We start from the raw sequence: 13,910 nt of genomic DNA on the forward strand, positions 1-13,910 counted from the left end.
AGGACAGTCAGGAAAGTAAATATGAAAACGCTCACAATGAGCCACACTCCAGCTCCAGACATGACTGACGAGGCCAACCCCTTTAAGCAACATTCATTGCACGGTGCGTTTATTCCATTTTATTTTGTCAAGTGGTTGCATGAAATAAAATCATCCAGATCCATCTCCATTTTTTTTTTGCTATTTAAAAAAATGCGTGCCGTTGTTTTCAGCAGTTTATGATGTTTTCAAACAACACAGTGCTAATTGTCTTCATTTTAAACCCCCAAGTGCCTGACTATTGACTGTACTAAAAAAAAAAAAAACAATAATATGCTGTTGTCAGATGAAAACCTCCCAATTCCGCCTCAGTTCAAATTAAACAACGGTAAATGAGATGCCCTTTGTTCTCCTGAATGTTCTTTTTTTTTTTTTTAAATCTAAGTCGGAGTCACAAGATTACCGTACTTACTTTAATACAATGACAATGTCATTTAAAATGTCCATGTTATGTGTTTTGAATACAAAGAGTCGTTTTAGTTTGCTAACCGTCGTCACACGCTAGGAGAAATACACAGTAAATGACTGCTGCGTTTATCTCGTGAGCTTTTGTTCGCTGGCTTGTGTTTTTATTTATTTATTTGAATGCACAGAACGTAACGCGGCCTCGACCGATCCTGAGTTGTTTGTTTTTTACCGTGAAGTTAGAGCTAGTTGTGGGGTTACTTACTTGATTTCGAGGTGAAGCAGCACAACTGTTTGGGGAAGTAGGAAAGGAAAAAAAAAAAGAAACCTAACGCGGTTCGGAGCTTTCCTTTGTAGGCGTTTTACTGCTCTGATCCACCTTTGCCCAACAACGAGGCGGTGCTTGGGCATGTTGAGAGAAGTAACAGCACTTCTCATTGACATGAAGCAGTAGGAGCATTTTTTGTTGCTCTTGTTTTGTGTTCCAATTGACATGCAGGGGTTTTTGTGCTATCAGGTTTGCCAGGTTTGTTTGTTGTAAGATAAGATTTTAGTCTTGCTGTTCTAACCATAACCCAGACAGAAGAGATTGTCATCACATCCACTAGAAAACAGCCGGTCCTTGCAAGAAATGCAACTCCTTCAGTTTTTGTCTCCCAGTGTGAAACATACTAGAACAGCTGAACTTTATTGGGGCTCAATTCCCACAGTACTTGCAAGAAATGCAGCTCCTTAAACGCTTTTGTCTACCAATTTGTGACTCCCTTACCGGTGTAACGAGAAAAATGTCAGTCGAAGCATACCAGAACAGCTGAACTTTATTTGGTGTTCAGTTCCCACGGTACTTGCAAGACATTCAGCTCCTTAAAGGTTTTTGTCTGTCAAGTTGTGCTTCCTTAAGCAGTCTGAGGACAAAAACATCAGTAGAAGCATACTAGAACAGCTGAACTTTATTTGGGGTTCAGCACTTTAAATGGTGGTAGGTGTGTTGTTTCACATGGATTTGAATGTGATTGTTGTTGGGGGTTTTTTCTGAACACAGCCACATGCCAATTTTTCAAATGCTTTGTATAAAGTCAGGTAAGCACAGCCTGGCAACGTTGCGGACTTCAGGCCGTTTTAATATCTGAGAAATATTGAAAGTCAAAGGAAAATTGATTTGATTCAAATCCCTTCCACATTCCAAAAGACGTTCAGTGACAACTCTGAGCAGACGAGAAAATATACTGGACGGGATCCCTTGCAGCCTGAATAAACAAGTGAAGTGAAGTGGGTGTTTTAGTAGTCTTGATGTACAAACGCATACAATAAAAATGAAAAGTGCCTCCAGGCGCCTAAAAAAAGGACTTAAATGGCAACGGGAGAATGAGAAGTCAATTCTAATGAATCTTTTGAGGTTAAAGTGCCTGCCTTTTTCCATTCACTTTCCCTGGGTGCTTTCCCACACTTTTTCTCAACAAATCCTCTGGTGTGTGATGCATCGTGAACTGTCTTAATTGAAAAAAAAAAGAAAGAAGGGTTTATTCCATATTTAATATCTGTGGGAGCTTCAGTGTCATGGAAAAGTGACCCTCTTCATCACACCAGCTCCGATCTTCTCCCACTTTGGGATAAAATTAAATACATCGTTAAATACATCGATTCTGGCGGGTTCTTGCCGCGCGCGCTCAACAATGTAAGCAGTTAAAAGATGAGATCAGATAAGACAGGATAAGAATATTTAGTGGTTTTTCTTTTTTCTATTATTACTTTAAATGTTGTGTGAAGTACTTTGTCACAACTGCAGCTCATATACATAAAGATGGATTGTATAATAATAATAACAATAATAATAATAATACTATACCTATTGTGGAATGGTTTTATTGTTTTTTTTTAGGCTGAGGGCTTTTAAATAAAAAGAATAACTATAAATTTCATTGATCATTTAATCCAATCAAATTCACATTCATATTCTGGAGATAAGAATGTTTGCCCCTCTTATTGTATTGTACATATATGTTTAATTTTGCTTTAAATATGAATAAAATAAAGATTAAATTCTTCCACATTTCTACTTCCTGTTGTCTTGTTATTTTATAAAATACTGCGAAAAATGCTGAAATGATGATCTCATCCATTTCTCTCTTTATTAAAAATTCTACTGTGGGTCATCAAAGCGGCAGGAAGATGGAGACGTGGATTGTTCCCCATGTCCCTGCTGCACATCCAATCACTTTTCATTACAAGGGGTTCAAGTACAAGGGGTTGAGAGGGCTGCTTTCGTCTTTTTGTTTGTGCACTGCTGAAGATGACTGCAAAATAGCACAACCTGAGATGTATTTTCAGGATACGCTTGGGAATGCTAATCGAGACAGACATGGCCGTATGATCCACCACATGCGACATAATTCAGCTGGTGTTTTTGTTTGTGACTTTGCAAGCTAAGCAAGTGGGTGGTCATCACGCTATTCAGAGCAAAACAGGTGTGAGCGAGGCATAAAGTCCAAGAAAGAAAATTAAGAGTAAACAAATAGTTCCATATTATGAGAAGGGGGTGGGGGGGAGAGCCTTACAGGTGTTAAAATCTGATTAAACCCCCCGACACAAATATTTTATTTTTATGAATCATGTTGTGGTCACGACCAGGATGGCCGAGCGGTTAAGGCGTGGGACTTAAGATCCTATGGACACCAGTCCACGTGGGTTCGAACCCCACTCCTGGTAGTGAGCAGTTGTTCAAATGCAACTTAACATTTTTTCTCTGGGTGTTCTGGAAAAAGGCAGAGGATGTTTGAGTCTCCCATTCCAAGTATCGGTCACTTGGGCAGTGGTTGAGCTGGAGCCCATCTGTAAGGTCAATGAGATTTCTGCCATTTTTTACATCAGTCAGTCGCTGTGAAATCTTTGCATTTGTTTGATGTTGCGGAGTCTGTCCGCTCATGTGACTGCCTGGGTCTGTCAATAAAATAAAGTTAAAGAATGCCAAAATGGCCATTACGTCATTTGATTTTTCTGTATGAAAGAAAAGGTTTGGACAGCCCTGAGTCAAACAATGCTTTTGCAGTCACGTGGTTAGCATGTGCTGATTTTGGTGCTGTCATCCTCCTGTTCACTCCCAAATGGTAAATGACTGAGGCTGAGTTTTTTCAAGATAAATCGCACAAACATAAGCTGAAACCACGCGGGCCGACAAAGAAAGAAACAAAGCCGACAAAGACATTTGACGTTCATCATGGATTGCCTTGTTGATGTGTTACCTGACAACCTCCGCCAAGAAAGGAACCGACCATCAATCACACACGGAGTCCAAAAGTTAAAACATTTGTCATCGTCTCTGGACCATCACATGTTAAACGACTGCAGTTGGACTTGGAGATGAGGGCTCCTATCTGAAGTAGACTCAGGCCTGGGAGGATTTCATATGAAGCAGATAACAAGAATTTTTTTAATTGAATTTTAATTGAATCATTATTCAACTACAGTTATTATTTTGTTTTCCTATTTTGAAGCACAGTGTAAATATTCCTGCATTGGATAATGTTACAGCAGTGCAGAATTAAAGAATAAAACCTGTCTGTTCTTTTTTAAATCGTGCCCATGCATGACTTGTATCCCTTTCATATGTGGTCATAGATCGGATTCTTATATCCGATTTTTTTTTGCAACGAGACCTCCGTCTGAACACCATTCCAAAGCCTTAAATGAGTAATTGTATTGACTTTCCATTTGACTTCAATTTAATCCCACTTGAACCATGAAGCATCAAATGGACATTTATGGTGATCGGAGTAATTCAGTCACACAGACGGTTCATTTATTATGGTGTGGTGTCATCTTTAGTAGACGTATGTGGATATTGAAAGACTTGTCACTATTTCTCCAAAATATTTCTACCTCCTCCCGCATTGCTCCTCTGTAGCAGCTCTAAGAACTCCCTCCTCCTGTTACGGGAGACTAATTCAAGTTGGAACCCCCTTGCCATGTTTTCTATCTACTGCATATTCTCAGCCAGGAACAGCATTTGACCACAAACTAGCATACAACCGGCTAGCAACGAGACCCGACAAAATGCCACCCAAACAGAAGCAAGACACAAAGCAGGATGAGGATTTCCTGACCCTCACTCAAGTAAACGAATTACTCCAGCAACAAAAAGAGCTTTTTACGCCGCTCTTGCAACAACAACAAGAACATTTCAAAGGATTTGTCAAGATGATAATAGACTCAACAGACTCACGACTTGACACTTTTACCAGGGAAGTCCAAGAAATAAAAACCAGCATCAACTTTACCCAAAAAGAGGTAGACGACATTAAAAAAAAAATCTAATCTGTCAAACTCGGCATTCCAAAGACATGCAAACAGAATTCTACAAAATATGTGACGGCATGCTTGTATTAACAGGCAAGATGGACTACTTGGAAGGACAGTCAAGAGGAAACAACTTGGTAATTGATGGAATTGAGGAAAAAGTTCAAAAATCCTCAAGGAGAAGCTGCTGATACAGGGGCAAATTGAGGTGGAGAGAGCTCACCGCACAGGAAGACAAGAACCTGGAAGACCTGGACCGAGGCCAGTTGTGGTGAAATTTCTAAAATACAAGGACAGATCAAGGATCCTACAAAAAGCTAAATACTTAAAAGGCTCCAACATCTACATCAACGAAGACTTTACAGATGCCGTACGACAAAAAAGAAAAGAGCTCCTCCCAAAATTAAAAGCTGAGGGGGAAACTGCCTACTTAAGACATGACAAACTTATCGTCCACCCCCGCACCAGTACTCCAACACAACAGGTTCGAGTTCAACACCATCAAGCAGCATACTGAGAATTGTTCACCACCCGACGATAAAAACTCTGACCCTACTGAAGCAGGAAATTCACATACCAAAAAACATGGACTTCGAACCCTTTGATGACCCTTCCAACCCTGTGATGACTTCCAACCCTACTGACCACAAGACATTTGACCCTGAGAACAACTTGGACCCGGACAATAACTTTTTCAAGACCGACCGACCGCGAGGGAGCCAGCGACGACCGACCGTGAGGGAGCCAGTGATGACCGCAAGGAAGCCAGCGACGACTGCAGGGAAGCCAGTGACTTGCATTCACGGGAAAAAAATGTAGGTCAGTCAATGATGCATGGGAGATATCTTTTTTTTCCACAATATTTTCAGACTTGGTGAGTGGCTTTTTTTCTCTATTTTTTTTATTTTTAATTCCCCAAGTCAACAATGCGTGAGCCAAGAAAACTTTTCCCTCCCCCCAAAACATGAGTGTCTGTTCCCGGTAGTCCACAGTGGGGAGTCCGTTCACAAATGAAGCAAAGAAATTGAAACCTCGCTAAGAAGCAAATGGCAAATCTTTTCTCTCTGTGGTGATTTATTTCTCCGTCAATGCGCGACGGGCCTCGCTCGTCCTGTTGTCTAGGCTTCAGTCAAAACAAAGAACAAAAAACAGAAGTACGCAGAGAACGGGTTTAAATGCCCTAGATGTTTCTATGTAACGAACACTTTTAGCAAAAAGAAAACATTCATGGCATTTCTGCAATCATATTAAGTCATCCTGAGCTTGCCTTTTTTTGCGCATTTGAATGCCAGTAAAAACCAGCCTATTTTAATGACATTTTAAAAAGTAGTCATTTACAAAAGCGTGAGGTGAACTTTCGGCTCGGGATGGTTTCTGACATTTAACTCGCCAAACAAGGGAAATTAGCTGTTCTTATTCAAAATGTCAACAAAGTAGTTAAAAAAAAACAGGACGCAGCCACAATTAACGCTGTTAACAAAATTTAACAGGAAAAAAAGTGAGTGGGTATTATCTCCCTCCTGCATACCAACAGATCCTTCATCAGCCTTGTGGCAAAATAAATTGCAATTTTTTTCGATGGGATGAAACGCGGGCTGTGAGGACATTCTTGCGAGCAATAGTTGATGACGGAAGCCACCTCGGCTTTGAAAGGGCCTCTCTCGTTTGACATTCACTCGATGGCTTCTGGGATTCCCTCCTTGCAACCAGTATTCTGCCTCCAGTGATTGTGTGACAGGACAGTGCAGTGCCCCTAGTGGTGAAAGTAGTTAAAACCACCCAAAACCGCTTGACAGTGCAGTGCAGTGCCCCTAGTGGCGGAAGTAGTTAAAAGCACTCAAAAAGTCAGAAGGGTAGCCATTTTGAATCCTAACAGTGGAGAGGGTATCATCACATCCACTTCCATCCACTTTCTTTTGACAAGTTCAGGCACAATCTGTAAGTACGTTTACACAGTTATCCACTGAAAAACATTTTTCCCAAATCCAAAGTGACCTTTTGTTGGATGCGCAGAATAGGTTAGAAATCCAGCACCTACAATCATTGATTGCTCAGTCCCTGTTCGTCACGGTAACGAAGACTGGACTCTTAACAAGACCGTCTTCAGAAAAAGATCAAAGTTCAACCGTCGGAGGGCGTTTTATAATGCGAGGTTGGTCTGATGACTTTTCCACTGGGCTCTGACATACGCATCACATGATTGACGTGGAAACACGAACCTGAGTGAGACCGCAGCGCGTTAATCTAATTGCGGTTGCACAGCTGATGACTGAACGGAAAAGCGGCCATCAATTAGGAGGCCGTCTTCCAAACCACAACAGCGATTGGCTTCCTGCGCTCATTTATCAGTGCTCTCAAGTACTCTTAATGATGACTTATTTCGATCTTTTTTTGACATATCGGGAACATTGTGTGAGCAATGAACATTTGTCAGAATGTGTTTTTATAAATGCTCAAAATCACACTAGGATATGTACGGCAGATCAAGAAAATAAAAAGTCCACCCACCCTTTTCAAATGTCAAATTCTGCCATCCTAAAAATGAGCTCAAGAGAAATCATTTGTGTGACCTGTACCTTACACCACTCCCCTGAAAAGAGGAAGTCAAACTTACAGCAACCGTGGCTGCATAAGTGTGCACACCCTCTGCTATCTGGGGATGTGGCTGTGTTCTCAATCAACCCAATGCATTCAAACTCACGTTTGAGAGGAGTCGGCACACATTAGCCGCCATTTGACGTGTCGCCGACTAACCCCAAACGAAGTTTAGCTGTTCTAGCAGGCTGTTCCCGATGGTTTTGCTGTCACATATTTACACCACAAGCTTTGGTCTGTAGAGATGGAATGTTGTTTTGAATGCCTTAAGAACGGGGTTCACCAAGGCGATGCAGTCTTTTCCATAACATTCACAGAATACTTCTACTGCGTCTGTTTATCTTGGAGTCTAAATTCCACAACTTCCAAAATCGTACTGATTCATGATATCACAAAAAAAAAAAAAAGCAACGATCCCCTCCTGTCTCATAAATCACATCTGTCGACGGCAGATATCTCGTTGCGTAATATCACCACCGTGCCAGGAGACGCTGCAGTTTCGCCAACTGGTCTGCGTTATGAACCGGCAGCAGTGATTTACACGTCTTTTTTTTTTTCATTCGTATTATTTTCGAGCGATTGCGTTAGAAAGTCGAAATATTCCACATTCCTGGCTGATGATGTGCGTGATGGTGAAATGAAAAGACCCAACATTCGCCTTGGGCAAAGCGTGTTGTGGACACAACCAAAAGAATTAAACACACTGTTTTCCACCAGGGCAGACACGTTCGACAGTGGTACCTCTACTTACGATCGTCTCTTCATACGAAATGTTCATGTTAGGAAATTCCTCAACAGGAAAATATTGCCTCTTGTTACGGAAGAAATTCCAAGATACGAAAGGTAAAAACTTTGTATGGGCTACGCAGCTGCGAGTTTCCTGAACGCAACATACTAATAGCTGCTCTGCCATTGGCTATTACCGAGCATCATCCTGGCATCCCATTGGCTAAGAGGGACCTCTACCATATGAGTATTTGTGTCGATAGATGTGTCGATGTAGCGTCCTCGTCATTCGTCCTTCGGGCCATGTCAAGTCAAGTCAAGTCAAGTCAACTGTATTTATAGGGCACTTTCAAACAGCCATCGCCGCATACAAAGCGCTGCACATGGAGCAATTTAACAAATACAATAAACAGTAAAACAAATCGGTAATAAAGACGGTAGAAAGCACCAAACAGTAAAACAAAGAACATCCCATGAGGCATTCCGATAGTTTTAGAATCACCCAGAAAAAGTGTTCACCAGTCCGGCGATCGCTCACTATGCTGATGTTTGCGTTGGACATTTTTGACGAATTGTTAAAAGCCGACAAAAGCAAACGTCCTTGGATCGGGTCTTTACAAAACGCCAGGCAAAAACCACTTCTGAGAGAGAACATGAATTACAGAGGGCAAAAAACGATGAGGACGCAGTTAAAAGTTAAGACCATCATTTTTATTTTTTTATTCTTTGTTTTTTACATGATGCACAACTCTCATTTCTTGTTCACTAATCTAGTTGCAACATGTATTTGTTACATATTTTGAGGCTTTTAAATGCTTCACAAAACATTTATGTCGGAATTTTGGAGGGAGCTTGGAACGGATTAGGGCATTGACATGGAAAACGCGTCTCTGCGTACAAAATTTCCAAGTTAAGAAATTTCTTCCAGAAAATATTAATTTCGTAAGTAGAGCTACCACTGTACGTCCAAAATTTATCATTCGGAGATACGTGCTTTTCATTAGACGGCAAAGAATTTCAGAGCAGACGAAACATATGCTGGGTCAAGATCGTAAAATGTAATGCACGTTTTTCCCGTGGTGGTCTATCCATTTCATGGATAGAATGAAACCTTTCCATTGCGTAACCATGCATGGATGTCCTCACATTGCCTCGCAACCTCTTTTGGTTCTCCGCTGGTGTGACTTGGAATTTGCCCGCGCGTTCCTGGCCACGAAGTTCGATGGGAAAACAACAAAATCTTTTCCACATGTTCCCGCCGACTGCCTCCATTTGTCAAAGCGCGCAAGCGGTCCGAAACGAAGAGGGGTGGCTGGACGAGGAGGCTGGGTGATGTTACGGTTGATGTGTCTTCCACAGGCAAGAGGAGTGGGTCCTCTCAAGTCTCGCTGGGCGAAAATAGATCACCATATTTTGTGACCTCACTCGTCGACCCCATGGAGGCCTCATTTTTGGAATTCATGCCCGCAGAAGACAGACGTTGTTTTAGGTTTGAAGAGAGGAAATAAAAGATCATCACATTGAAATGACTTTTCCTGCTTAAAATAAAGTAAATACAAATACAATCTCCTGCCATGGCCGACCTCGCGTGCGCATGCTGTCACACGAGGCGACCTCATTTTTCTTATTGCTGCTTTCGTCGCCAAGTCACAACGGGGCACTCTATTTGACATAATTAGGACATTGTGACCGTAGAGATCGTAAAGTGGTGGTTCGCACGGCTGCCTCACACCGCTGCGGTTTGGAATCGTGGTGTCCTTTCCTGTGTAGTGTTTGCACGGTTCCCCCTCCGAGTGCTTTTGTGGGATTTTTCTTCTGTCACGCCAGCTTCCTCACACATTCCACAATAGGCCCGACTTTGCTTGCCGCAGTTATACAATTTGGCCAAAATACAGAAAATACGGCTGATCTTTTTTTCTTGTTTGGGTTTTACGAGAACAGAATTTTTTTTTTTTCGACAAATATTACTTCTTAAATTGGATGTTTTTATTTTCAAGCAGTCTCATCATTCAATGTATTTTTTTTTTTATGTCATTTTTGCTTCAATTCAGTACTAACTGCCGGCATCCATTTTTAATTGACCAACTCGCGTTGTCCGTTGGTTTGAATGTGAGTGTGAAATTTACGCGCGGTGACGGAGGTACCATGAGGCAAACACCGGCAATCGTCTTGGGGACATTTTCAGGGGCCTCTCATTAAAAAAACGATGAATAAAGTTTTCACTTAGTCTTAATTCACGTGTGTCATGATCCGTGTTTTGTTTGTTCATTTTGATTCCGTTTTAGTTCTGTCGTGTTGCCTGTTTTTTTTTTTTGTCCATGTCTGTTTCGTAAGGGGCCCGGTAGTCCAGTGGTTAGCACGTCGGCTTCACAGTGCAGAGGTACCGGGTTCGATTCCGGCTCCGGCCTCCCTGTGTGGAGTTTGCATGTTCTCCCCGGGCCTGCGTGGGTTTTCTCCGGGTGCTCCGGTTTCCTCCCACATTCCAAAAATATGCATGGCAGGCTGATTGAACACTCTAAATTGTCCCTAGGTGTGAGTGTGAGCGTGGATGGTTGTTCGTCTCTGTGTGCCCTGCGATAGGCTGGCAACCGATTCAGGGTGTCCCCCGCCTACTGCCCGGAGACGGCTGGGATGGGCTCCAGCACCCCCCGCGACCCTAGTGAGGATCAAGCGGTACGAAAGATGAATGAATGAATGAATGTTTCGTAAGGGGCCACCTGTGCTCGTTTCTCGCAATTCGCTCCCCCCAGCGACTTGTGTCTTGTCCACGTGTCTCGTTTGCTTCTATTTAACTTTCCTGCTTTCTTTCCGCCGTCGTCAGTCCAGTTGTTTGTGTTTGCTTCATCCGGTTTGTGGTTGTTGCTTTGAATCTTGCCTTTGGGTTATGTTGTCTTCATATTTTGGGGATTCAATGTGGCTCGTTGACTTTCCTTTTTGTTCTACTAGGATTCAATTCCTGCTTTTGGGTGACCAGAAAAGCATCAAAACTGTGACAGGGTGCTTCGAAGTCACTTTAAAATGCGTCATCTATCATTACCATTTCAAGTGCGCCGCGTTCCTTTCTCATTTTCTTACTGAACTTGTGCAAATCTGATTCAGTAAGATGCTAGCATAAACACATACTGTGAGGAAAATGAAGCAGCTATCCCAGAAAAGTGGAGAAACCGAGAGGATCACTTTTTATTTTTACTAAAAAAGATTTAATCCACTATTTTTATTATTATTATTATTTTTGTACGGTGTCACTGAATGTGCGCTAAAGAGCTAAATGCTCTTGCGTCAGCGTCAGTCGAAGAGGATGCAATAGAGATGAAGTGGAAATTGACACGAGTCCCATCTTTCATCATGAGGATCGAAGTACGAAAGTGGTCAATATGGTCAACTATAATAAATGTTGATTATTGTTATTCTCAGCAGCACAGCATACTAGCGGTTAGCGCACTCGCCACACATTTTTGAGGTTAGCGATGAGAATCTCAGCTCTGGCCTCCCCTTATGGCGTCCGTATTCTCTCTCTGGCTTCCACTCGAATTCCCAAAACATGAATGTGATGCTAATCGAAGAATTATGCATCGGTGGAGTCCAGCGTCAGTAAAAGTATGATACAAAATGAGTGAAGCGAGGCCATCAATTGCTGCTATGCATAGAAGTGCAGCTCAAAGTCACAGCTCAAGAACTAAATTAACTTTTGCTTTTCATTCCATTTTTGCACCGACAACACAAAGAGTTCTTAATGGGTAATCGTTTTATTGGAATCGTTAGTCAAGAGCTTTTGGTTTTTTCCGTTCATATTGAAGTGCAGAGGCGGCCCGGTGGTCCAGTGGTTAGCGCGTCGACCTCAAATGCCGAGGTCGTGGGTTTGACCCCTGCTCTGGCCTTCCTGTGTGGAGTTTGCATGCTCTCCCCGTGACTGCGTGGGTTATTTCCGGGTGCTCCGGTTTCCTCCCACATTCCAAAAACAAGCATGGCGAGCTGATTGGACACTCAAAATTGTTCCTAGGTGTGAGTGTGAGCGCGGATGATTGTTCGTGTGCCCTGCGATTGGCTGACAACCGGTTCAGGGTGTCCCCCGCTTACTGCTCAAAGACAGCTGCGATAGGCTCCAGCAGCCCCTATGACCGTTGTGAGGACAAAGCAGATCATTTTGTGTGTGTGTGTGTGTGTGTGTGTTACACCAGTCCAAAGAAGACACATTAAACTGTAGGATGGGAAGTAAATGGGGGCAGAGCATTCCCACGGAAGGTCCACTGGTTTGACGAAAAGGGGTTTTACGCAGGAAGTCGGCAATGTCCCTTATCTTGATCATCTGGTGCTGCTCTTGCAGCGGCTGAGGGGATTCGGGTTTGTGGCAGCTTTAATTGCACAAACTGGATTGGTCCTCGAGTTCGGGCGCGTTCATTTTTAGCTCAGAATGAAGTGCTTGCAGAAATAACCCCTTCCTCAAATTGTCTCTGCTTTCCCTCTCCCTGACCTAAAAAAGGATATGCCATGAATGCTTGTGTATACAAAGCGTGCTGAAAATCCGGGTAAACTGTCTGACTGATTGTCATAGTGGCAAGAGACTTTGTGGTTCGCGGAGGATGCTGCGACGTAAGACGAGAGGAACGCAACATTTTATTATTCCAGGATGGGAGGGGTGTGGAGGGAAGTTACATTGTGGATAAACAAGAAAAATTACATGTCGTCCCAATTTCTGATTGGAAGCGACAGGGAAAAAGCAGAAAAAACTAAATTGTCCCTAGTTGTGATTGTATCCTTGTTCGAAAGGAGCTGTGACAACCGTAAACTCGTCAGTAACAAAGGTGTCCTGAACAAAAAAAAAAATGGCAAAGCCCAAGCTGGATACCGATGGCCTCATGTTTGTTCCAATGATGAAACGAAAAAAAAAATATTGAGTGACATTTTGGCAAACCTGTATCATTGTTGTGTATCAAATGCTTGTCTTCATTGGGTGAAAGGACTTAAACTTCAAAATTGTGGAAATACCGTTGCACTTGAAGAAATGGCAACATTTCAGTGGTTAGGAAATGAATAAATAAAACATTTCCAGATGGCTAGAAACGTCATCCGACCAAATGAATCCAACCTAAAAAAAAAAAATAGTTGGTTCATTACAAATTCTTCCGGGGGGACGCCACACGGCAACTGACAGGGGATTCAGATCCAACAAAACGCTGACTGACTGCAGACGCCGAATGTTTACGCAGAAACTGGCCCTCCTGTTGATTTAGTGCCGTTGATTTAGTTTTCCTGTCAACACCGAAGGCGCACTAGCGAGCCTGAGAACTGCCCGGCATGTCTCGGCGCGCTCTGTCAAGAAGCCAATCGGCACCTCATTAAAAATGATTGACGGCAAAACAGAAAGGCCCCTCGAAGGGAAGCGTGAAAGATGGCGGCGTTAAGAAAATCGCATGTACATATGAAGTCAACACATCTGATCCGCAGATGACGACGTACAAGAGTTGCAAGTCATGTTGCTTGTTGGAAGCTGTGAAGTCAAAAACAAAGATCACTTACACGCTAAAGTTTCCTTCGAATCGTCTATCTTCCGACTGGACACCGGTGACGACCCCCCAAAAAACAACAAAACTGTGTTGGGTTTGTTTTTAGGTCTGGATCGCTCTGGTGGAACATTCCAATGCAGCCCGCCGAGTGTCGGGTGCGTTCTTTGCAGCTCACTGTTCCACACAACATCGCTATTTGCCACGGATGCTAATTTGCCGTCTCAGACGAGACGAGGAGTAATGACAGAGAGGATAAACTGGCTGCGCCGGGTCACCGTGGAGAGCGGCAGAGCGGGACGAGAGGGGGCGCCTGGCGCCGCACTTGACCGATGAATCAACATGTGAGGA

At 42.9% G+C, this 13,910-nt stretch overlaps 1 non-coding gene across 1 annotated transcript; it reads left to right on the forward strand.

The window, feature by feature from the left end:
- The first annotated feature begins 3,067 nt into the window (after positions 1 to 3,067).
- trnal-uaa (transfer RNA leucine (anticodon UAA)) lies at positions 3,068 to 3,150 on the forward strand. Its single transcript has one exon. It is a non-coding gene; the product is annotated as a tRNA-Leu (tRNA).
- Positions 3,151 to 13,910: the final 10,760 nt, after the last annotated feature.

This window comes from Hippocampus zosterae, chromosome 3, assembly GCF_025434085.1.
Source record: "Hippocampus zosterae strain Florida chromosome 3, ASM2543408v3, whole genome shotgun sequence".
NCBI classification, from domain to species: domain Eukaryota; kingdom Metazoa; phylum Chordata; class Actinopteri; order Syngnathiformes; family Syngnathidae; genus Hippocampus; species Hippocampus zosterae.